This window comes from Stegodyphus dumicola, chromosome 10 (assembly GCF_044657685.1).
Source record: "Stegodyphus dumicola isolate Sdum_Otavi_A_Nest chromosome 10, ASM4465768v1".
In the NCBI taxonomy this organism is placed as follows: domain Eukaryota; kingdom Metazoa; phylum Arthropoda; class Arachnida; order Araneae; family Eresidae; genus Stegodyphus; species Stegodyphus dumicola.
This window is the reverse complement of record NC_140777.1, coordinates 178,895,881-178,923,741: the sequence shown is the minus strand read 5'-3', so window position 1 is coordinate 178,923,741 and position 27,861 is coordinate 178,895,881. Positions and strand designations below refer to the sequence as shown.

Below are 27,861 nucleotides of genomic sequence, written 5' to 3'. Positions count from 1 at the left end.
GCGCTCGAGCTCGTGCTTATTCAAAACTATAGAGCTCTTATGGTTAAAATAAAAAATTTTCTAATGACAGCACCCATTTTTTCCTGCGTAAACTGATATGCGCATTGAAAAAAAAACGATAAATGGCGTTGGAACAATAAACGATAAATGGCGTTGGAACAATGTATACATATGAAAATTGCATATTGTTCCAACTACACGCTTGCCGTTTTAAATGCCGTTTTGAAACTAATACACGTATTAGTTTCAAAATGGCATTTTGCGTTGATTCACTATAAACGGCGAATCGCTTTTTAAATTGTTGCCACCAAATATTAGAGCCCTGTGTTATATTTAAAGAATTTAATAATTAACAATCTGCATAAAAGTATCTATGTTTCTCGCATTGTGATAAAACAATGGTATCTAGAGCCATCCAATTTTGAATAAAGTAAACCTCCTCCGAATATGGGCATCTAGAAGCCCGAATTTGCAATTTGTTTTATTATCGATTTCATATTTAACACTTTAACGAATTTTTGATTAAGAAACTCAACGATTTCAAAGCGAGCAACGGCAACACTGTACGGGGAAAAAAAAAATATCTCCAACGCGCGAGACTTTGTATCGTAAATTCTAAAGCTATGCTCATTTTAAAAATTTTTTGCAATATTGCTGTTGAATTGAATTTTATGGCTTAAGGGCGAAGAATATGATATTTAATAAATAAAGGTAACACAGAAAACGTTAAAAGAGCTCCTTTGAGAAATCTGACAGCTTTCAGATTTTTTTTTAATATTCTAATAATTTCACATAGCACTATATTTTAGAATTAACGGTCTTTATTATAAATGTGCAATATGTTAAATAATATTATAATGTGTACCGCGATGTCAAATTACTACAAAAGTTTAACATAAAAGTAGAAGTGACAATTTTACTTCCTATAACTACTAAATATAACTCAAACCGGGTAACTTCATTCTATACAATGAAGGAACGTTCTCCGTAGCATGTTTACAAATTAGAGAATTTCGTTATCGATTACAATCATCTCACGATAGGAACGATTATGACTAGTGCTTGTCTATGGTGAAAAGAAACTCCGAAGCTCCTGAAAATGCGGCGACCGTAACGCGCAGGACCAAATAAAAGGAGCTAGGAGTAATTCGCATCATTCCTCATGTCGACATACGAGCAACAACAGCTCAGCGAAGAGGCAGTCGGAGGCAGCGGCATGGAACAAGAACGGAAAGAAGATGATGACTGCAACAGTGACCGAGGAAACAACAAAAAAGCAGAAAAGAAAAAAAAGAAACCCAAATGCCCTAGGTGTCGAAATCACGGAAGAAAAAAATCATTGAAGAAGCATAAAAAACGCTGCCCCTTTATTAATTGTACATGCCCTTTGTGCACTAAACTAATTTTTGAGCGGCTTAGATTCATGCAAGAGGCTTTCAGTAGGGCCCAGGCTCTAAAGCAGGCTTCTAGTAGGGCACAGACCCAAGACGAACAGCTGGGCCACTTACCTGTTGAGGACGATGATGAAATGCTTCAGGGGACCTCTAGCTCCATCCCCAGGGAGTGACAAACCCCTTTATGAATAAGAAGTTGTAACATCCGCTTGCAGAATAACAAAAGGTAGGTACGCAGATTTAATTTTTAAGAAAATTATTTCATTTCTTTTGAATTACACAATTTTTCATTTTCGAGCGATTCTCATTATCCGTACTCTCTACTCTATAGTTATCTAAGAACGTTGCGAGTTATTAACGAAAAATATTTTATGCTGAAACTTGCAGCAGTTTATTTTTATTATGATTTTGAACGCAAACATTTAATCGTTGGAAATCCTTCTGAATAGAAAAATGTAAACTTCGAGGTATGTCTCGTACTTTAAATATTATTTGTAACATTGAGAAGCTCAGAGTTTTAATTTTGAAATTTTGTTAGACATTTTTGCAGTAATTCCATAAATAGAACTGATATTTTATTTATTTCTAATAAGAATAAGGTTGTTGCTGACAAAAGTGTTTTCTCTATAAAGTGTGAATGCTATATCGTATCCTTTTCTGCTTTCTATTTTAAATTAAGTTATTGTTTCTAAATATTTCAATACAGAAAATAAAATCAAAAATGAAAATGCAAGTACTTGAAGTTGGTTACTAAGATAAAAAAAATTTATGTATGAAATTATAAATTATACGAAAAAAGGTATGCAGAAAGCGCATTATATATATATACACTAGAAAGCCGGCGGTCATGCGAAATGACCGCTGTTCTAGATATTATAAATTGTAATTAAATTTAAATTGATTTTATTAGATATTATAAATTGTAATTAATATAGATACTATAAATTGTAATTAAATTTAAATTAATTTCGTTCAGTTGTAAACCATTTCAAAAACAGATGATTGCTAATGCAAACAAACGTTCACGTTCCCTCTGACACGCTCAGTTTGCGTTCAGCTGAAAATTCAGTTTAAAATACAATGTCGGAATAAAATCGAGCAAAATTTTAAACTCTTTACGCGAAAGAATATTTAGCATAAGAGTTTGGGTAAACCTTCCTGATGAGGTGTACTAAGCACAACTCCTTAGTTGGTTTCGTCTTCTTTAATTTCTCAACGTTTGCAAGTTTCTAGGTAATTCATATGTAAATATGATTAAATGCATAATAAGCAACAATTGTATGAATTAAACATATTTAAATGTTCTTAAATACCATGATAATTTAATTGAAACAATGATAACTGCATGTATGGTATGAGTGTATATGGACTATTTGAATGCCGTGGCAACGACACCCCATTGGCTAGTACAGTTACGCAAGCAACCAATAAACTATCGGCGACAAACAGACATTTAAGTCAAGCCGCATATAATAAAGATATATACAGAACAAAGTCCGAAATCCGGACCGTCGGGATTTCAGCGATTCCGGATTTGGGATTTTTCCGGATATTAGATCATCAGTTTAAATCTAGTAAAATGGCATGTAGAAATTATAAAATTAAATATGGAATCGTGATTTATGAAATAATGAAGTATTTATGATTTAGAGGGTATCAAAATTTACAAAAAGAAGCTTAATATTTATTTGTTTACCTAATTAAACATTTCTTTCAATGTAAGTTGTTTAAGTTGCTTCGTTTTTTTTTTTTTTTTTTTTTTTTTTTTCAATAATACGTTCTCCTTAGTTCTGTAGACAGACATAATCTCTTGTTCAAGTTTGAAATCTTTTAACTGCTGTTTCGAGAATTCCGACTAATTTGTCAATCGAAATTTTCTCGTTTTCAGTAACTTCTCTGTAACTTTCTTCCCTATCGGTAGCGGTATTTTCTGGATCTAGAACCATACTACACATTTCGCCATTCATTAATTGATTGATGATTGAGAAGCATTGTCATCACAATGAAAAACTTCTTTTATATCATCTTCATATATTAGCTCTTCTCCACATTTTTTTACAAAATCCGTTAATTGGAAAATTTCACCTTTGTTTTGCGATATCGAAAAACCTTTAAAATTAGCGTCTATCATCATCAAATTTAGCTATCTTTCACTATAACATTATTTGGCTACGTATCATGAGTTTGGCGACTAAGGACAAGTTGTTCCGTTAAATTTTATCTTCCTTCTAATGCGCACTGAGACAATTAAACCTGAATTGTACAGTGGTGGCCAAAATTGTGGACACTTTTGGAAATTTTTATGTTTTTGAACTTTGTATGCTTATAGAAAATGTTACGTTTCGCAAAATGCAAACTTGTATATATCATTTTAAAGAGAATTTATTACTGAATTCAATACAATTCAATACAAAACACAAAATTCAATTATTTGCAATACAAAAAAGTTATATGTACTTTAATATAACCAAAAAACACAGTTATGAAGTGGTTTGTAATGTCTAGCTTTCCTGGCCAATCACTGTTCTTGTTTTGAGAACCAATCAAATGTTAGTAACTGCCAGTAGAAGCTGACATCATGTTTACACTTCAAACAATTCCTTATTTTGCTTTGTTCTGTAGAAGGAAAAAGTGTTTCTTATACACTGCAATTACAAGTAGGAATTTTTGTAAAAATTTTTAATATTTAGTCAAGAAGCAATGACATCAAATAAAAGAGAATCATTTTTAATATTTAGTCAAGAAGCAATGACATCAAATAAAGTAGATTGGACACCTAGAAAGAGATGTAATATTATTGTGTTACGAGAAAGTGGTCTTTCCTATGCTGAAATTGCAAGACAGGTGGGTGGCTCAGTGACTACATCTGGAGTCCGAAAGTTTTGTTTACGATATCAGGAGACAAATTCAATAAAAAACAAAGAAGGAAAAGGCCGAAAAAGGTGCACCATATCTATTTATGACAGAAGAATAAAAAGACTATGTCTCCAAGATAAAAAAATGTCATCAGCGGCCATCAGAAGTGATCTGAATGATGCTGGTGTTTCTGTCAGTTCAAGAACAATCAGGAGAAGATTAACAGATGTTGGACTGAGAGGTAGAAAGATTAACAGATGTTGAGCTGAGAGGTTCCACGAAAAAAAGCCTTATTTTAATTTTCAGCAACGAAAAAAAAGACTACAGTGGGCAAAGGAACACATTAATAGGACAGATGATCAGTGGTCACAAGTTATGTGGAGTGATGAAACTAAGATATCGTTATTCGGTAGTGACGGGCAAAAATATGTAAGACATAGAAAAGGAGAAGAGCTACATCCTGACTGCATTCAAGCAACTGTGAAGAACCCAGTTAGTGTTATGATTTGGTCATGCATGTCAGCAGATGGTATTGCTCGCCATCATGTCATCGATGGGACACTGAATGCCAGAAAATACATTGACACTATTCTAGAACCAAAACTTCTACCTTCCATCAGAGATCTCTTTTCCAACAATGCTTCGTTTATTTTTAAGCAGGATTCTGCTCCTTGCCTCACGGCCAAAATATCGAAAGAGTGGTATTGTACAAAGAACATTAAATTGTTGTCATGGCCAGGAAACAGTCCTGACCTCAATCCTATCGAAAATCTGTGGCACCGTTTGAAAACTCTTGTCCGAATGAAGCGCTCATCAAATAAAAGGGAACTAATTGAGGCTATAATTGTTTCCTGGCATCATGTAATAACGAAAGAAGAGCTTATAACTCTTGTCAGCTCAATGAAACGTCGATGTGAAGCTGTAATCAAAAATAAAGGGTACCCTACTAAGTACTGATAACTCACTGCAATCATCATTATCTAATGTGTATCGATAACTATTATCGTTTAACTTTTTTTGTATTGCAAATAATTGAATTTTGTGTTTTGTATTGAATTCAGTAATCAGTTCTCTTTTAAAATAATATATACAAGTTTGCATTTTGTGAAACGTAACGTTTTCTATAAGCATACAAAGTTCAAAAACATAAAAATTTCCAAAAGTGTCCACAATTTTGGCCACCACTGTATTAGTTTAGTTATTTATTATACCTTATGTCTATTTCTTGCACATGCTTAAGGCTTATCAGAGTTCTGAATAAATAAATTCCCACCATATACTTAAGCCTTATTGAGGGCCGGCGCTAGATATCTTACCGCCGGATGCAGTCTCTGTGGGTCCTAAATTCTGCGACTCGGTGCGGCCATACGAACCCTGGCGCTGGTTCTGGGTTTATGTGTATAACAAATCAATTCTGAATTCAAATTGCCCTTAATGTAATCTTTGGGTCTATGAGTATCATGAACAAAATCTATTTTTAGCATATGGAAAAAAATTTTTGGTAAATTTTCCCTCGCCAACATTTTTAGCACATTTAACTTAAATCTGTAATCATCGCCAAGCGTAATGTCAACATAAAAGGTTTCCATACTCCTTTAGTATTCAATTATTAACATAAAAAATTGTTTAGACATCGCTACATGAGTCATTACAACGTTGTCAAGTTTTAATAAAAATGCGGTGATGAAAAGAAAGTATAATAAATAATGATTCGCCAGGTTGGCGTCAGATTAACGATGTATTTATATAGAATGCTTCGGTTTGAGATGTGTGCCAAGCAGATATGCAGCAACGGAGCCAAAATACTGATCGTACAAATTTATGCTAAAATGATTTTTTTCTTCAATAACAAAGTATTTTATTTAGTGTCGAAGTGAAATTAAGAATCGGGACTCTTCAGATGTTTTATTATGCGCGGAGGGTGGAATCAAATGCGCATAAAGCCTACGTTAAAAAACGTTGTTGGTGGTTTTGAGGTCCGGATTTTAGATCATTCCGGATAATAGATGACCGGATTTCAGACTTTGTCTTGTATATATAATAGATAAAATTATCTAAATCAAATGAATGTAATGAATGAATGAGATAAAATTATCTAAATCAATTTTGTATGATACTTTTGTTTAGATTAGAATTTTCATAACTTTGAGTTTGCTATTTTGAAAAAAAAAAAAAAAAAAAAAATGTTTAAAAAATGAAAACGTAATCATTTTGATATTTTCATTTAATGGATTGTCATTAATTAATTTTATATTAATTGTATTGGTTATTACAACTGCTATATTAGAAATAGCAGTTGTTTATAATATACTTCTCTAACCGACGTCATTTCAAAATTATTCCACGTCATATGATTCTTGCATAATGTTCATGAGGCAGATGCTTACATTATACTTCAGCTAATAATGATTTCAAATTTAGGAACCGAAATTAACTTTCTAGATTTGGTGATCTCCCCCTAAATTCATCTTTCTTTCTTTCCACCATGGAGGTAGGAAAGGGAGGAGGGGCCATTCCGCGCTAGAAGTGAAGCACTGCTTTGAAGCTTGGGTCACCAGACGGGGTGTTTTTTGTTTACATTCAGAAGCTCGCTTGACAAGATTCTGAAAGTATTTCGACACACGACAGTTCCATAGAAATCGAAAAAGGAACACTTTCGCATGAAAGAAACATGCATAGTGTGATGGATAATAGCAATTTGTATAGTTTACTGACATTTACGCAAAAATCACATCTTGGTTATTTTTCGATAACTAACAACAGCGATTTTGATTATGAATTTGTTTTATAAAATTCTAAGCTGTTGCACTACAAAAATATAGATTTTAAGAAAATTGCTAAAAGAGATCTGCCAAAATTTATTTTCGAGAAGATTTGAAAAGTTTGAAACTTGATGGCTAAATGTAAATATAAAATTATGTATGTTAAAATATTTGTAATTAGGCACATAGGTCAGATTAAGTTTTTATTAAATAGAGTAACGCATGAAAGGGCTATCTGCCTAAAGAGAGAGATGCTATCGTGGAGGAATTTTGAAGAAAAACTGACCTTTGAGTGGGTATTAAAAATAATACTTATAATTTTCATTCAAATTATATTCATATATATATTTTTATGTAAAACTTTCGGGTGTATGCTAAATTAGTGTAAATTACTTTACACGAAAAATATAGTGAATGCACAGAAATTAAAGATTTGCACATGCCGGAAATGATAAATAGGAAATATGTATGGGTATTTATGCATGTGCTTGCAAAAAGCATGTATCTGCCTTTGACAAAATACTTAAATATTCATTAAATTATTTATAAATGTATTTGAAATGAAGAATTTATTCACTTATAAACAACTGTGAAAGTACTGTGAAGAAATCTAATGATTAAATGTATCTAATTTATAATGATTATAAATGTTATCTAAATATATAATAATCTTAATATTGAATTGTAAACATAAATTGAAATTCTGTTGACGTTATAAAACTATTTAAGCAAGAATTGTTCGTATTGGAAAGCAATCTGTTAAAAGGTATTGTAAAGCAAATGCTATGAGATGCGCACTTAAGAACGTAATAAAGAGTTTTGGAATATGTATTGTTGAAATGAAGGGTAAAAAAAAAAAAATCTGATAAGTATAATTAAAAGAATTATTCCCCTTTACCATTTATAATAACTCAGCTACAAGTTTTAAATAATACTTAAAAAAAAAAAAAAAAAAAAAAAAAAAAAAATTATTTTATTCCCTTTCAGAAATGTTCAGAGAAAGTCAAATACTATTTAATACCTATTTAATTATTAGGAATTAGCCAAATACTTATTTAAAGTATTTCGCTAATTCCTAATAATTCTCTAATTTAAAATGAACCGAATAGAGCATTAATTATAAATTGACTTACATTTTTCGATTTAAAAGAAGCCAAAAAATCATGTCATATTTAAGAAAGTATTTTAGGAAGAAGCTCTATAAATAGAAAAGAAATAATGCATAATTTTAATATTAATAATACAATAAACTTTGATCTTAATTTTTGTACCTTAACCGAATAAAATCGAATTACCTTATTTTTTTTTTTTTTTCTAATGTAATTAACGAAAACTTGTGAAAATATTTCATTCAAATTAAACCATTCTGAGAAAACTGTCCTGTGAAAAGTATAGCAGTTAATTCCGTTCAGAATGAAATGTTGTTTAAAAATATGTTGTTTTCATATACTTAGGACTCTGAAGTGTTGTAGAAAAAGAAAATATATACATTTATATGTATATTTGCGACGTAATTACAAAATATTTACACCCGAACGCGTCAAATCCCATAGAACTCAATGGTAAATGACCCAATGTTTTGGTCACCACGTAGGGATCGCCGGTGCTTCTCAGAGCAGGGTACCGGAGAAACTTGTTTAGGGCGACTCCATCTTACTTCCTACCTCCATGCTTTCCACCGACAGCGAGGCAGCCGGTCCACTGGGTAGTTAGCATATCGGCCAGGTAGCCCCGCTGACGGAAATAACTTGAACAAAAGACACACTTATAAATACATATTGTGCTGGGGGCAGTGCAAACAAATGCTGGACGAAGACGATAGTGCATGATGGAAGAAGGGTGCATTGCGAGCGTGAAGAACAATTCCAGTTACATATTTACAGAATAATGGATAGGTGGTTACAAATACTAAAAGTAATAAGAAGTAAAATACTAGAAAGTAAAACAATGCATAAAATAAAAAAAAGGCAAAACAGTGGAAACAATACATAAAATAAGGCAAAATATATAGTTCGAGGTTCATAATTCAAGGTTTACAGTTCTAGAAGATAAATATATACAGGGAATAAGAAAAGCCGAATAAGCTAACTTAAGATAAAATTAGTTCGCTACAGGTACAGAGCATACAGGGGCTGTGCTGGTGACGAGGATGGTGGCTGAGAATTACTCCAGCCTGTCTGAGATTATGCGTGCAATGTTTATGCAATCGCATATGCGTTTCAATGCATTGCGATTTTTTGAAGTAGCTTCGGCCCATGCATGGATGTGGTTTGCTACTGGTTGCCTAAGATGATATTTAGCGGTCTCTCTGCAAGCGAACAGATAGTGGTCCGGATCTCCTACCATCCCGCATGAGCAATGCTCGTTTTCGCGTCGTCTGAAGCGATGCAGGTAAGTCATGAAGGGACCATGTCCTGTTAGATACTGAGTGAAGTGAGACGAGCCAGATTTTAGAAGCCGGCAGACTTTTGGAAAAAATCTGTAAACTCTTCTGCCGGTGGTTTCTGTCTGCCACAGATGTTGCCAACGTTTGAGTAATTCTCTCTCGAGCTCAGCTTTTAAGAACGAACCCGGGAGAGGCACGTCAAGTGTGCGAACGTGGGGGTCAGTTGCTGCTCTTTTGGCTATTGCATCTGCAATTTCATTACCCAGTATTCCAGTGTGGGCAGGTACCCACTGGAGTTCAGGCCTATAGTATTTAGGTGTTCTTAGTAAGAGTTTTTGTATGGCCCTGACGAGTGGATTTTTACTACATGTGCCTTGGATTGCCTGGAGGCTAGAGGCTGAGTCTGAATATATACTGGAATAGTTATTTTCCAGTGCGTAGACAAGTGCAGCTTTTAATGCAATCAGTTCAGCCTGAAAAACTGAGTTGTGGTGCTTAAGCTTTCTTTCCCAGGTCTTTAAGATCTGGTTCCCAAGTAGAACACAGTATCCGCTACCGGTGCCACATTCTCCTTTGGAACCATCGGTATAGATTGCAGTGGCGTTGAACCACGTTGGTGACCTGCAGTTAATCGAGATATTGAATTCGGCCGGGTGGCAAGGTGGCTCGGGAATGCTTTGCTCATAGTCGGTATAAACATAAGTCCTATCCCATAAACTTATTGTCTCTTTGAGTCGGAGCACTCGCACTATTGCACTCTCGCGCTGAGCTAAGAGATGCAGAGGCGGTAGTCCTGAAATTACGTTTAGAGCATTAGTGGGCGAGGTTTTATATCCTCAGGTAATGCTCAGGAGGAATGGTCTTTGTGTTGAGCGTAGCAGATTCTCCATTTTAGTAGTGATCGTTATGCCCCACATGGAGGCTCCATATAGTGCAATACGTTCAGCAACTACAGAGTACCACGTCTTAAGCATCCTCGAAGAAACTCCCCATGTTGGTGCTGCTGTTCTGAGCATGGAATGAAATATCCTGTGAAGTTGTGCCTTGACCTCCTTTAAATGTGGCATCCAAATCAATGTGTCGTCAATTATAACTCCAAGGTACCTCAAGTTTCTGACTATTTTAATATTTTTCCCATGAAGGTTGATGCACGGGGTTCTTCGATGGCGCTTTCCTGGACAGATAAGCATACCTTGGGTTTTTGAGTTGGCAATAGTTAACTTATGGTCATTGGCCCATTTGGCCATCTTGTCTGTTCTTCTGTTCATCGGTGTCCCTAAATTCATCTGTTCTCCCAAACTCGAGATCTTTCTACGTTATGTAACGCTACTGGAAAAAGGGCAACTAAAACTAATATTAATCAATCACAGCTTGCCTCTACAATTACATCATGGTTAGTATAAATACCTCAGGAGAGTTAATTACGTCATCATTCTGCTAGCTTCTACCTTGCTAATATCTTCTGGCTTCGCTTCCGTAAAATGCGTGCGTCATTCTTTTTAAAAACCAATGTATATAAGAAATTATCGTAATTGCATGATTAAAGAGTATGTTGTCTACGAGGAATTATTCTAATTTGCCTGGAAATTTCGGTTCTCGGTGCATTTTGATTTGATAGTTAATATGGCTGTAAAATTACTATTGGCTGTTTGAGTTTTAATTCCATTTACATCATCAGAATTATGTAATAGTCATATGACATGAATTAGTCTCAAAATGAAGCAGTGCAAATAGAAGTTACTATTTTTAGAATACAAAAGGGAATTTCAGCTGCTAATGTAATCTTTTACATATTATTCTTTATTTCTCTTACATGTATATATATATATATTATTTACACAGTGTTATTTTATAAAAGAAGCATTTAGTTGTATTCACTCGGGTGAACTTAATATGAAAAATATATAAAAGACTATAAAAGCAAATTTAACACTTTTCAAAGGAGGTACTTTTCAAGTAGGAGAATCGATGCTGGATGTGGATAACTTGTAAAGAGAAATATTGTTGTTCTCTAGCAGCGATTTCATAGCGATTTCGAATTGTGACGGAAGCCCGCATTATTAGCTTGATTATATTGCTGTTGGTATCTCACAAACAGGTCTTAACTAGATTTTGTAATTATACAGTGGCAATTCGCACATTTTTTGGACTATTTTGCTTTGCTATAAAAAATTGTCTGCTTGGAATTTTTTTTTTTTTTTTTCAAGTGAAACTATGTTTTTGGAAGTATAAACCAGTGGTGGCGAATCTTTTATGGCCGCGTGCCCAAAATTCAACCAAAATCAACTTATTTATAGCAAAGTTCACTCCAGTTATTCCTGAAAATGGAGGTTTGGCTTATCAAAGCAACACACACTTGTCTTAACAGTTAAACAGAAAAAATTTGATGTGTACACCACATGACTTCCTTGTACGGAATATTAAATTATACGCATTTTTTCTTGCATTTCATTTAAACTTATTAGATTGAATTAAACCTACTTCGCCGAACACCGCATAAACCACAATAGAATAAATGCATTCTTTTAAAATTCACTTTGTTTACCACAGCGACACTCTGGCGCTAGGTTCGCTTAACAGTATTATATTTCGTTCATATTATAACTCAGAATGCACAAAATTTATATCATTTAAAGAATTATCTAATCGTTGCCACATGTTCTATTCAATTGCTATAATAAAGCTAGAACAATGTATAAAAGAAATTAAGCAAACAAAACAAAAAAGAAACAGTTTTCACAGACAATTGAGTATTTCTCATTCAATTAATTCAGTTTTCACTTCGCGACAAGGCAAAAATACATAAAAACTCAAAATATCTGTATTAAAAATTACGAAGCAAATCTTAAACGCTTATTTCCTCGAAATAATTCCAGAAAGGATTAAGCATGATTTAAATAATAAATGAAGGCGTTATCTTTGTTGTTGCGAAGCTAAGTTTCTCTAGATTGGCAACAAATCCGCTATCCTGCTGTTTCAAATGTAAACAAGAGCAATGGCCGCCTTAAACAATTCTAAAATTGTGGATAATTCTAAAAATATCGCATACAGATTTACTAAAAGCATAAAAACCTTAACCGGAAGATAAGAACAACATAATTCAATCATTTTTAAACCAAAAAATGTGCAATTTACAAACATATAAGAGTAAAGAAACTCAGATCACTGAGCCGGGTAACAAAGTGGATATATATATAAATATATTTATATACGTTTGGTGCGGCCGATTGCAACCAAAATACGAGGTGCACATCTACATGTTATAGCAGTCCTATATACAAAATTTCAACGTTCTGAGGCTACTCGTTTTTGAGTTATGCGAGATACGTACGTACGCACGTACGTACATACGTTCGTACAGACGCCTCGAAAAATTCTCTTCAGAATTAATTTTAAAGCAGTTTTATAATTTTTTTGAAGGAAAAGAGTATTTTATTCTGTCCTTACCTACAGATATCACGCAAAAACATCGTTAAATTGCATTCGATAGCGGTCAAAATGGATATTTTCGTTGAAATATGCTGCCTGAAACTTTTCGCGATTACAATACTTCTTTTTTACTTCGTACAAGGAAGTAAAAAACAAGAAGAAAGTTTTCGTAATTAATGGGATTTTTGCTGGTGTATATATACTGATAATTCGTCAAACCTTGGCTCATACTTCATTAATTTCAGCGTATCACGTGCAGCGCTCAGGTTATCTGTCGATCTGTTTCTTGTGTCACATTTGATATAATTCAAAGCTGTCAACAGCTGTTCGCACGCATAAGATGATCCAAACAAAGTAAGAATAGGACCCCTAAGTGTTTTCATTGATTTTAACGTTATAAGGTATTTCTCCCGCCTTCTTAGCATGTCTTCGTGGTGTAGTGGTCAGCACGCTCGACGCGTATTCTAGAGGCCCGAAGTTCGAGTCCCATCGAGGGCATTGCTCATTTTTCGAAATAACCTAGTGTCTCTACAGGGGCGCCCGAACTAAAAATGTTTCTGGATGATGATTCTCCGAAATCAGGATTTGGCGATAGGGTCCTCTAATCCCCAGTCGCCCTTTAACCATCTGACTGCTCAATCTGTAGACCGAAATCGCTTCAAAAATTGTGTAATTTTTTTTTCATCTTTTAAATCTATATGTGTTGGAGAATTGAAAAATACATTTTTCCTTTCTAGAAAATATTTTTTTATGTAGATTTTCATCATGAGAAACTAAGTTTCCAGAGAAACCAATTTCAGATGTTATCACCAACAAAAAATTTTGTTAAATAAATTCCAGTCGAATTACAGTTAATTTCTATTTATTGCATAATATAAAAAAGTAAAATATATAAAATTTAAGACAATATAAAGCACTGAGGAAAAAATATCTTAGAAATGCAGTTTAGCGTGATAGAGTTCAAATCAGGGTCCCAGGCAAAGTCCAACTTCACAGTCTTTGCACCAGATTCAATAAATCTAATTAAAAATCAATCTAATTATTAATCTAATCAGTAAATCTAATTAATAATTCAATAATTTAACTAAATATTCAAGATAATTGCTGAATGTTTTCTAGCAGCTATTCTGTAAGAAAAAAGCGGCAAAAAGCGGAGTTTGAGCGATAATACCACGTGCCTTCAAATTTTGTATGTTATGACTTTTGTGCATTTATATAGCAATCACGTGGCAACAGGGGAGGAAGGAACTCAAATGTCAAATCTTGGTGGTGACGAATAATCTTTTAGTTCGTGGTCCACTTGTAGAGTTATTAGGTATTTCGAAGTAGGAGACGTGAAAAATGCGCAGTACCCGCGCCAGGATTCGAACACCGGACTCACCGACTGCCAATCGGATGTGCTTCTAATTACATCGCGAACGCACGTGGTAAGGAGAGGAAAATACCTTACAATTCTTTAAAACGTATCAAATGTTGTTTTACGTTTCTATAGAGACTTTACACTTTATGAGCTGTATTTTCTCTCTCCTTTTGGCATGCCTTCATGGTGTAGCGGTTAGCACACTCGCGCGTAATCGAGAGGTCCAGGTTCGAGTCTCGGTGAGTGCATTGCTCATTTTTCATGTCTCCTACTTCAAATTGTGCTAATGATTCTACAAGGTAATGTAAATAATTTCATTATTACGGTATTTAAAATGGAATTTAAAAACTTTTGTTTTGCTTATGTTATAAAAGTAAATTTGTTTCGCTGATGAAACCGTAATTTTTTTTTTATTATTTATTTTATTTATTTATTTATTTATTTTTTTAATTTCAGTAGTGAAATGAATGTAATTACATGTTTAGAGTCATTAGGATTTTTTTGGAAGCAGGAGATGTGAAAAATGAGTAATGCCCTTGCCGGGACTCGAACCACGGACCTCTCGAATTCGCGTCGAGCGTCCTGACCACTACACCACGAAGACATGCTAAGAAGGAGGAAGAAATACCTTATAAATGAATTTAAATTTGGATTTCACTCCATCATAGAGAGTAACTATGGCAGGTCGCGTGGCAGGTTATGAATTCAAATTTTCCAACATAAGCATTTCAATGCCGTTGCTTGTTATTTATTGAAAATTCTTTTATTTATCCATTTTATTTTACTACGTATTATTTTAAGTTTAAAAGTATGAGTTACCATGCTTTAAATGGTAGGAAAATGGTCAATCTTTTGAAAATTGAAATTTGAACATTCTGAGTTTAAAAACGTAAAATATAAACATGTAAATTTACAAACAAAATCCTTCAGCTTTCAGTTTTACTTAATCTCTTTCTCCTTAATTTAATACAAACTACAAACGTACGAGGTAAGACACACCCTTCCCCTCCCCCCCAAAAAAAACTGAAAGGTTTTAGATTTTAAATTACTCCCAAAGTTGGAATAAAACTAAAAATAGAATTATTTTTCCAATACTTAGAAATTTCTTCTGATGTTGTTATTTTAATAAAGCATAATTCTGTTTTCTTCAATTTTGGTATGATTTCTTTCTTTTTATATTTTCTTTCATCGCCTGCGAAAGTCGTTATAATTTTAAAATTCAGAGATATGTACACATCCTTCCTGGAGAAGCACTCCCTTTGTTTTCAGGAACGACGCTGCTGATCTGAAACTTTATATACTCAAAAGAAAACTACTTGTATAAAGAAACTGGTGAATATTCAGATAAATAAAAATAAATTTTACGCATAGTATGATATACAACATGAAACAAGAGAATATAAAAAATTAAAGAATCCACGAATATTGTGAAAGCAGTAAAATAATAATAATAATAATAATAATAAATATTAAAGGTTTCAGATTTAAATTACGTCCAAAGGAGCGTTTTTTCAACATTTTGTCTGTAACCTTTAATCAATCTTTATCAGATTGATTGTTTCTTTCAATATTGGCACACAATTACGTAGAATTTTTACCAGATAGTTCAATTTTATGCCCTAAGGCCATTCGCGGTAATCAAGTCAATTAGGATGCGATCATACCGCTCACCCGAAGGCGAAAATATTGAAAAGACAAAGTCAAGGGTTAAATTCATCCATTCTAGTTGAGAATGCACTAGCGAAGTAAGGCACTGCGGTTTTACATAATTTCTGAGTAAGCTATTCGTACGAATTAAAATAGTTCTTGCATTTAAAGTATTAAGTATCACGTTCTACGTACTTAAACCATAAAATTCAGTTCAACAGCAATATTGCAAAATAGTTCTTTTAAATTGAGCATATCTTTGGAATTTCCGATACACAGTCTCACGCGCTGGAGATAAAATGTTTTTTCTGTACAATGTTGCCACGGCTCGCTTCGAAATCCTTGAGCTTGTTAATCAAAAATCCGTTAAAAATTTACAAAATATAAAATCAATCATAAAACAAATTCCAAATTTCAAATTTGGGCTTCCAGATGCCCATATTCGCCGTAGGATTATCAAGCAATGGTATATAATTATGTAATTCTATTTAGAAAAGTTCATGGATAGACACATTTCTAAACCAGTTCTTATCAGTATTCGGAATGGCGTAGTTACGAAATTAAATAATGATGCATAATCCGTTAATTTGAGCAATGAAAATTTGTACAAACAACTTACATTAGTGTTTGCAGATTGTAACTGCAACATGTATTCATTCTTGAGCAACCTAGTCGTGGGAGTAAGGTTGCTTTATAGTTGCAATGCATAAATATTTGTATTCATAATTTAAAAATATTTGTCCTGATTTCATCTCTATGTATTCATTATGCTCTTCTAATTATGTTGTTTTGTAATAAGGAAGAGTATCTAAAATACTTCGTTAGCAGAACTCCTTAACATATTGCATATATACAAAGCATGTTGTAATTTAGCAGCTACAGCAGCGGTTCACAATCTTTTGACTAACGCGTACCATCTGAACAAAAATTGAAAACCTTTAGTACCACCACTACAAAGTACTACTACCACCACCACTCTTGAACAAAGCTCAAATCGCATAAATTTACGAGTTTTAGAGAAAAAACTTAATCAGGATATTGGAGTTTTAATTTTTGAATTTTGTAGAGACGTTAGGTAATTTTTGGAAGCAGGAAAGATGAAAAATGAGCAACCGCTTTCGCCGTGAATCGAACCGTGGACCTCTCAATTACGCGCTGAGCATGCAGACAACTGTACCACGAAGGCTCGCTAAGAAGGCGGGAGAAATACCTTATATACTTCCCCTTTTAAAGGGCGACTGGGGTTTTTAGGGGACCCAATCGCTAAATCCTGGGTGAGGAGAATCATCATCCGACACCTTTTTAGTTCGGGCGCCACTGTAGAGACATTAGGTTATTTTTAGGAAGCAGGCTAGATGAAAAATTAGCAACGCCTTCGCCGTGAATCGAAAGACGGATCTCTCAATTACGCGCTGAGCGTGCAGACCACCACACCACGAAGGCCTGCCAAGAAGGTGGGAGAAATACCAGTACTTTTTCGTTTTGCCGGCGCAGACGATAAACTCGCCAATAATCGTACAACTGATGCCAAACAAAATATCCTCGATGGTAACCTTTTCAGCCTCATTTTCAAAACAAGTCGCAGCCATTTTTTATCAGATTGATTGTTTCTTTCAATATTGGCACACAATTACGTAGAAATTTTACCAGATAGTTCAATTTTATGCCCTAAGGCCATTCGCGGTAATCAAGTCAATTAGGATGCAATCACACCGCTCACCCGAAGGCGAAAATATAGAAAAGACAAAGTCAAGGGTTAAGTTCATCCATTCTAATTGAGAATGCACTAGCGAAGTAAAGCACTGCGGTTTTACATAATTTCTGAGTAAGCTATTCGTACGAATTGAAGTAATTCTGGCATTTAAACTTGTATTCCAAATTAAGAGTTAACTTGAAATTAATGTAGATAATTACTGAGAGAATAAGATTTTTGTAGCGTAGTTTGCGTGAGATGAGGTCACGTTATATGAACCGGCGAATCGGGATGTTAAACCATGAAAGCATAGTAAATTCTTAAATGAATGTCTTTTTTTTTACACGTTTTTTGTCTTTATTTATTGGCTTTTTAGAAAATTTTAAAGGATATTAAAATGTTTATGTCTTCAAAATAAAAAATTCTTAGAACTAACATTTGCTAACATTTTTTATGTGTATATTGTATGTTGTCGCCAATAAAGTCTCCTTGGCGAGATTTGCGCCGGCGAACCGGAAAAGTACCGAAATAACTTATAATTTATTAGTTAAAAATACTTTGCATCTTTGCGTACCACCGGTTGAGAACCCCTGATCTACAGCATTTTGTTTTTAAAATTTATTTGTATAACTGTAAATACATATTGAAACTATATGTATATTGTAATAGATAATGTCACTGTGTACAGTACGATTTTTATTAGTCAATTTTCTCTTACAGATAAAAGCAACTTAGCTGTCGTCAACTTTAGTTTCTACATCAATGTCATCTCCATGTGATTTCTCTTCTTTGTGGATGACGAAAAGAAAGTTTTTTTGTTTTTTATTTCTCTGTTAATTTAGCTACGTGTTAGTTTACCATCATTAGTTATTTTAAATACCTACTAATAGGCTTTTAATTCTTTCACTGTATTAAGTTTATTTTAGCTAAAAATTAGTATGCTCTATTATTGTCGAATTTTTTATTTCTGTACGCATTTGGGATAATTTAGTTGATTTTTCATCATTTTTAAAATAAAGATTATGAAAAAAATAAGTATTATTAATTTTCAAGTGCTATGATAAATATTTTTTGCATATTCATGAGAGATCATCTTTTCCAACATTTTGCTGCATCTTCTGGCAATCTTTTCAAAGAAATTCAAAGTGTGTTTACATGTAATACATGTTTAGATAGTAACTTCAAAGCAGATATTTACTTTTTTTTTTTTTTTTTTTCTGTAAATGAATTGCTTGCTTACAACCCTGTTTAAAATCTTAACGAATTCTGGGGTATTTTCTTAAATCACATATTCTTTTCCATAGCCATATATTTAAAGACTTCATGAAACATGGTTTTTAGAAAAGCTCCAACAGTTGTAATAGTATCGTTAAACTGAGATCTCTACTAGAATTTCTTGGATACTTTATGTTCTCTAAGCCTTACCTGAGATACAATAATAAATCTTTGAAAATCTTCATTCTTCTATAGAACAGTTATATTTTCTGTGCAACGTGTGAAAGTATGATTACAATCACATGAAAAAACTGGCAGTTTTTAAGTCGGCGAAATAGGAGGAAAAGGTGGAATAAAAGTTTATAAAAACTTGTAGTTGTTACTTAAGTATTATAAAAGTAATATGCAAGATAAAAAAATGCAAGATGAAAATATGCAAGATAAAAACATAAGCAAGATTAAAAGATGTAAGATAAATAATATGTAAGATAAAAGCTTATGCAAGATAAAATTATGTAAAACCAAATTATAACTTTAATTTGCACTAGTTCTTTAAGGATTTCTGAATATCAAGCAGCTTTTCAAAACTTAAAGAAGGCTTAAATTTTCAAATAAATTTTAATATTATTTAACCCAAATTTTTTCTGCGATGTGTTTCTAGATTTCTCTAAAAAACTGTTAGTTCAATTTTGCAACTAAAACATTCAGATGATACCTTACACCCGATAGCTTTTCGTTACCGTAAGTTAAGATCTTATGAAAGAAATAATAAAATCTCTGAATTAGAATGTTTGAATGTTTAGCAATTACAGATGTTGCAGTAAATTTTAATTATTTTTTCCGTGGGTATTATTTTATTATACATACGGATTATGCTCCTTTAGTTTAGCTTAAAATGAAGCGACCAACAGGTAGATTATTTCTATGATCTTTAAAATTATCTATGTACTTGGATATCACTTGGTCTACTTGGTACTTGGTTCATGTAACGGACTTGGATATCAAATATGAGACAGGTTTTATTAATACTTAAGCTGAAACATTAACACGCAGTCCTATTTGTCAACATTTGTGTCTACAAATTAATTTATTGTTGTTAAAAAAAACTGAAGATCATTGAAAATTTGGTAATGTTTGTAATCCTAAGTGTAAAAAAAATTAATGATGTTTTGACTATGAAGAAATGAGGACAGCATAAAATTGTAATATCAATATATTTTCAAGCAATCTTGAATGATCTCATTTTGAATTTGGTCATACTGGTGTTTTATAATGATAAACTTGTTATTACCTCAATTTTATTGAGAATATACTAGAAATTATTGTAAACCTTGTAAAGTATGTCAGATTAAATAGTAAATAAAGAAAGTTGGTTCAATGGCAATGCTTACCATCCATATGGGATTTGTGAAATTTTGTCTATTGATACTTTAAGTAAATTGTTTAAAACATTTCTCAAGTTCCGAAGAAAATTTTAAGTAATGGAAATGGTGCATTTACTTCTTCAAAACCTAAATATATTTTAAAGGACCATAACGTTAGATAATTACACTGACTACCAATAAGTATTTGGACACCTGTGATAGAAAAGAAAAAATTACTTTATTCAAAATCAATAGTTGGTAGAGCCTCCACGAGATGTAATTACAGCGTGGACCTCTGGGGCATACTTTCCACAAGTCTTTGTATGACAGCTAGTGATATTTTCTTCCACTCGGCTTGGAGAAGACATAGAATTTCCTTCACCGATTTTGCACGGGTAGTGCACCCCTGAATTCGGCGATGCAACTCGTCCCAGAGTTTCTCGATAGGGTTCAGGTCTGGACTCTGGGCAGGCCAGTCCATTCGATGAACTCCATTGGCACCGTACCAAGCCTTGGTTAACGTCGAAACATGACAACTGGCATTGTCGTCCTGAAAGTAACATGGGTCCAACCCGTAAAACTGCCACAACGTAGGAAGTACATTGTCATCCAAAATAGTGCAGTAGGCATCGGAGTTGAGCTTACCATAAATGGGGACTAAGGGTCCCAGCCCATACCAGGAGAAACACCCCAAAACCATAATTCCATCTCCGCCGAACTTGACTGTTGGCACAATGCATTCTGGCAGGAGACGTTTTCCAGGTAGACGCCAGACCCAGACCCTGCCATCCGAACGCTAAAGGGTGAACCTTGATTCGTCACTCCAAAGAACCCGTTTCCACTGATCTACGGTCCAATTTCGATGTGCTTTGCACCACATTAACCGAGCAGCGCGGTTGGACTTTGTGATCAAAGGCTTATTGGCAGCAGCACGACCTTGAAAACCAAGCAGATGTGCTTTCTTACGGATGGTATTCATTGAAACAATATTCCCGGATGCCTGTTGAAAGTCCTCGCGGATGGGGGCCATCGGTTGGGTGTGGTTCTTCCGAATTTCTCTGGACAGCACTCATCGGTCTCTATCTCCCAGTTTCGTTGGTCTGCCGACTCGGGGCACATTCCGACAATCATCGCTCACCTTCCACTTCTTAATCACATAGGCCACTGTCGATTTTGGGTACTTCAGATCGCTAGATATGTCCCTTAAGGATTGGCCACATTTGTGATACCCGATAATAATACTTTTCTCGAAATCAGAGAGCTCCGAACTGCGAGGCATCTTGCATGCGACTAAAGCCGATGCTGTTTCCTACACGATATATACCGGCGGAGTCCGTGACTTACCTTAGGACCGCAGATATCGTCATTTGCATAGGTGTCCAAATACTTATTGGTAGTCAGTGTACTAGGGAGTTCCATTAGGCCGCAAACTAGCAAAAAAGTAGAAAGAGTTCAATAGACTAATATAACTAGATTAAAATGTAAAATAAATTTTTATCAAGATAATATTGCGTGGATAAAATTGTTGCTTCAGATTATGGAATAATACACCACATTCTGCAACAAAATTTTCGCCATCTTGTTTAATGTACGCAAACTCATTTTAAAGCAAGTAATTTTAAACCAGGTAATTTAGTAAAGAATAAGAAATTTCTATATACTAACACTAGAGAACTTTCAAGTAATTTCAGGCTCTTGTAAAATTTTAAAACAATATTCTCAGGTTATTTTTGAAACATAAACCAGATTCTTCGACTAAAAGGAAATTTGAAATTGCTCATTCTACTAGATTCAGGTCTTTTGACCCCGCAAACGAATTTTAATTCAACGTTAGAAATAGTAAAACAACAATTTCAATAAAAAGTAATTAAAAAATTCTAAACTCCTCATCAAAATTGCTTTATTTTTAATTTTTATCACCCGTATGTGACTTTTTAACGATGAAAACTAAACTTGGATAGAGACAAATTATTTCCGAATTCGATCGGACTCTCTTTCAATTAAGTTCTTTTCCAGTTCCCTTTTCTTTCTTCCAAGAGTTTTCCATTCAGAATTTCTTATATACGTTTAATAAAAAAGAATATTTAAATTATGACCAAATTCAATAACTCTGACATAATTATATAATGCTAAAAGGCAATTATTATAATTAACGGGATTTTTATTTGTATTTTATTTAAGCATCCCATAGCTACTAACAAGTAGCTATGCTGATTCGCATGCAGAGGATCACTTTTTAATCAAAATTTGTTTGCTATGTATTGTATTGTTTTTTATGTAATTCGATTTTACACTGCTTTACAATCAAGAAATGTGAATTGCTTTGTAATAAGTAAATAATTATTTTAAATGAATTTGATAAATATGTACAACAATGTTTTTAGGTTTTGTAATTAAATACGACAATTTTGTGAAAGCATTACCACATGACTTCCTTGTACGGAATATTAAATTATACGCATTTTTTCTTGCATTTCATTTAAACTTATTGGATTGAATTAAATCTACTTCGTCGATAGCGCTTAAAATTCACTATATTTGTTTATCATACCGACACTCTGGCGCTAGGTTTACTTAACAGCGTTTTATTTCGTTCATACAAAATTTATATCATCTTAAGAATTATCTAATCGTTGCTACATGTTCTATTCAAATACTATAATAAATCTAAAACGATGTATAAAAGAAATTAAGCAAAGAACAACAACAACAAATAAAAAGAAACTTTTTCACAGACGATTCAGTATTTCTCATTCAATTAATTCAGTTCTCACTTCGCGACAAGGCAAAAATACATTAAAACTCAAGATGTCTGTATTGAAAATTATGAAGTAAATCTTAAACACTTATTTCCTGGAATAAATTCCAGAATGGTTTAAGCATGATTTTATTCGCAATAGTAAAAGAAGGCGTTATCTTTGTTATTTCGAAGCTTACTTTCTCTAGATTGGCAACAAATCTACTGTTCTGCTGTTTCAAATGTAAACAAGCAATGGCAGCCTTGGAAAAAATTATTAGGCTTAGCGGCACTTAAACAACTTTTAAATTGTTGATAATTCTAAAAATATTGCATACAGATTCACTAAAGGCATAAAAACCTTAACCGGAAGATAAGAGCATCATAATTCAATCATTTTTAAAGCAAAAAATGTACAACTTACAAACATATAAGAATAAAGAAACTGAGATCTCTGAGCCGAGTAATAGATATATATATATACATATATTTATATACGTTTGGTGCGGCCGATTGGAACCAAAATACGAGGTCCACACCTACATGTTATAGTAGTCCTTTATACAAAATTTCAACGTTCTGAAGCTTCTCGTTTTTGAGTGATGCGAGATACGCATGTACGTACGCACAGACGCCACGGAAAATTCTCTTCAGAATTCATTTTAAATTAGTCTTACAATTTTTTTTTTGGGGGGGGGAAGAGTCCTTTAGCCTGTCCTTACGTACAGATGTCACTCGCGATTACAATACTTCCTTTTTACTTCGTACAAGGAAGTAAAAAGGACTGTAAAAGTTACATAACGATATTTCAAGCCAATGAGTTTCAATAACTAAATTTTTTTAACATTCTTTGGAGATATTTGATGAGAGCTCAAAAATTTAGGATAGTTTTACGATATACCAAGAGAGGAATTTGAAGAATTTTGAAAATCTTTACATTGGGCTATTATTTTATTTTATTTTATATATTGTACGATGTTTATCATTTCTCATTTATTATTTTTATGCATAATTTTGTTTCATTAGTGCATGAGAGAATTAATCAAAAGAGGCGGGGGTCTACGAATAGGGAAAACTAAAGACTATGTCCTTGATGACTAAAGACTATGTCTTTTACATTTTTGCTATTTTTTAAAATGCATATTTTGTTTAATAACATTTATTTTCACTTTCTAACTCTAACACTTCTCTAAGAAAAGGCTTTTCTGTTTTTCAGTGGGTAGGAGTGTTATATAAGTAAAAAATACGTAAATCAAAATTTTAACTTTAATTCTCAATAGATCTTTAACTGCCTCTTTTAATCTGGTTATTTCCTCTTTCTGTCCAAAAATATAATAATTGCTTAACCCCCTAAAGTACATGCGTTATTTCCTTCTGGATCATACCAGAAGTTAATCCTTCTGGTATGATTACATAACACTTCAACCAATAATAATTTTAAATAGGGAACCGAACTTATAATTAATTAACGACATGGTTAAAGTTTACCTGAAATGAAATCCTTCTGAGCAAGGATTTCATTTCGAACACGTCACATTCTTGCTGTGTTACTAATATGTCTCCGCTTACCTCTCTTCCATCTATTGTATCATCATAAAAATGTTAAAAAGCATAAATGTGAACAGTCAAGATTGCGCCCTTCACGCTCTGTAATGCCAATTAAGAATGTAATTGCTTTATTGGGAAATAAAATGTGTTTAATCGCATATGAATGCTGTTTTATTTTCCACGTCATCATTTTGAAAACATCTCATAGACACATATATGTTTATATTGAAAAGTATATTGTGTTAATTAAACACATTTTCTTATGATTTAAATTGTCACTTTTTATTAGCTTTCACCAAGATTCAAATGAAATATGTGTATTTAAGACAGAGTTCTTGAAAGTTGGTTCAAAAATCTCTTGGCAGCTACGCTGACCGTAATAATATTTTCTGACTTAGCTCTGTGGCTTAGTTATCAGACGTTAGCCATTTTTCTAGCCGAAGTTAATCGCACAATTAGTAAATGAAAGTCAACGCTTTTCAGGCTGTTGCATTGTAGTTACCAGTATCTAATTAATTTAAATTTGTCATTCACATTACCGCTAACTGACATCCAGTGCGTTGTGTACTTTTAAATTGAAAGTTCAAGCTGTGTAATCTGTTCATTTTAAAGTTTTAATCAAAAAAAGGTTGTTTAAACCTTCTTCTAACTAAGCTTTTATTTTTCAAAGACGAAGTGACTCGCCGGAGTGTCTTAATAGGTATTAACCCCTTAACTGCCGCGGGCGTATATATACGCCTTGCTCAGCCGATGCGTTAACTGCCCCAGGCGTATATATATACGTCCTTCCAAACTGCTATCATTTGCTTTGCGCTGCTACACCTAAAATTATTCGCAAAGCTTTCGAATGCAACACCACAATGACCTTGACAAAATATGCGAAGGAAAATACTATTTTAGAGAAGTGTGGGGAGAAATTGGAGAGAGAGGTGTGTCTAAAGCGGTGAAAGTAATGACTGCGCGGTATTGGCTAGTGTTGTTTGAGTAAAACGTTTTTTTTTTTTTTTTTTTTTTTTTTTAACCGCTTTGTAGACGAGTATATGAACTAACACCTTGCAAACAAAAAATCAAGAACAAAATCGTGGCATTCAACCAGTTCAGAAGAAATATGTTTTTTTAGGCATACTTGATTTCCCAAGGTATAACACTGAAACCTGATATTAGACTTTACTGGTCTAAAAATGAATTGATCGAAACTCCATTTAGGGACTTTTTTTATTATAAAACCCTCATTTTTATTATACTTACATCTTTTTATTATACTTTTACTCAAATTTTGTGCATTCATTTTTTTCTTTTATTCTTTATTTTGTGAAAGTAAACAGTTTTTAGAAAGTAAAACTTGCACTTATTTTCCCCCTAATACAACGCATAACTGCGCGCGCCTGTGTGGAAAACCGTGGCACTGAGAAATGAATCTTGTACGTTTTCCGCGGCAGTTAAGGGGTTAAGAAAACAAGTTAATTATGGAATAAAACCGCCAGTATGTTTATATCTTTTTATACTGAAAACGGTAGTTATAGTTTTACTGTTTTATGCATAAACTGGGAAAAAAACTCCATATATGAAGTTTAACCTATAAATGGCAGAACTCTTTTGTGATAAATCGAAAATACGTTTACGCATGTCTATAATTGTGTCAATAAATCTGCAACTAAAAAATGTCTTTGATGATAAATGGAAAGTTATAGAACATGACAAGAAAAACTGTGCTTATATGGAGAAAACATGAAAAGAAACCATTGCAGAATCTTATGCTTCAGACGTAGCAGAAACGTTATATTCTGGTAAACCTAATGCTAATTCAAAAGAAAGCGATACATTTTTTAGATGACAGGCAAATAAACAGGTTGTGTTGACAATTAGTGGTATCTTCAAACAAATGTGGATTTAATCTATTTAAAGATCGTTCAGATTTATGTTACATCATAGTAATTGAAGTCACAGCATAGCTACTCAATTTCGCTCATTCACAAAAACGTTTGGATTCTTTGTTATGTGGTATAAAACGTGAAACGTTTCAGAAGCAATGTGAACATAATCAATATTTTCATTGGAAGATTTCTGATACTGAAAAACACAATTAAAGCTACTAAAGTCTCAATATATTTGCTTATGTATGCTCTATCTGTACGAGTTCGTTGGACCAATTACAGACGAAAATCATACACTTTCATCTTTCAGGTAATTTCTTACCTTGATGCTTACCAAAATTTAATGAGCCACACATAAAAACAGTCCTTACGTTGTGTAAATTTTGATTTTGAATTCAGTAACAAAAATGCTGATAGATTCACGTGTTTTGATCTTAACAAAAAGTATAAATACTTGTAGCATAGAGTTGTTCGTTTCTTAATATTAGAACAGAGGTTCCCAAACTCTTTTGTTCCGTAAACCACTTGCAGATTTTTTCTGTTTTTTGTGCAGCTTTTCCATAATTAATAAATTAAGTTAATTATGAAATGGTTAATTTAATTATTATGATTAATTCAGAAGTCATTCCAAGAAACTCAGGCAGTATAATATTCATAATCGTGCGTTTTAAAATGGAATGAAACTCAGGGTACAATTTCACCTAGCGAGTTCCAAAATACTCAGGTGAAAGCTAAATGTATGAAAATGTCACTTGACAAGGGCAAAATTTACCTGACAGTGGAAAATTTGAGTGACAAATGTCAGGTAAAATTTGACACTGGCTGAGTGGTTTTTCAAACGCAGCCTTCATATTTAATGTCATCAAATTTGATGAATCAAAATTGATAAATTCAAACGTATTTTTGGCAGCTGACAAACAGATACGCATCTTGATAGGATTTACAGTAAAGTCAAACATTTAAAGATAAACAGAAAATAGAACTCTGAAAGGTTACCTTTATTTATTAAATATCATGTTCTTCATTCTTAAACCATAAAATTCAGTTCAACAGCAATATCGCAAAATAATAATGTTTACTTGAGCGTATCTTTAGAATTTTTGATACACGCGCTGAAGATAAAAATGTTTTCTCTGTACAACGTTGCCATGGCTCGTTTTGAAATCCTTGAGTTGCTTAATCAAAAAGTCGTTAAAGTTTTACAAAATATGAAATCGATAATAAAACGAATTCCAAATTCCAAATTTGGGCTTCCACATGCCCATATTCGCTGGAGGATTACGTCATTCAAAATTGGATGGTTCTACGTACCGTTGTTTTATCACAATGCGAGAAACATACACACATTTATACAGATTCTTCATTATTTAATTTCTTCAAATATAATGCAGGCCCATAATATTGGGTGGCAACAGTCTGAAAAGTGAAACGGACTTTCAGAGTGATTCGACGCAAAATCGCAAAACGAAAACAATAGTCCCTCAGGGACAAAGCCTCTTTGAACTAAAAAATTACGTTTATATTCGTATACCTCCATTAATCAAAACGGTACAAAGTGAAAAATCTATTAACATATTTCCATAAAATAAGTAAAAG

The 27,861-nt window shown here is 33.2% G+C and overlaps 1 long non-coding RNA gene across 1 annotated transcript; it reads left to right on the top strand.

Moving 5' to 3' along the window:
• The first annotated feature begins 638 nt into the window (after window positions 1-638).
• LOC146995219 (uncharacterized) lies at window positions 639-24,549 on the top strand. The gene is made up of 2 exons (XR_015043650.1): window positions 639-1,620; window positions 18,248-24,549. It is a non-coding gene; the product is annotated as an uncharacterized LOC146995219 (long non-coding RNA).
• The last annotated feature ends 3,312 nt before the right edge of the window (window positions 24,550-27,861 follow it).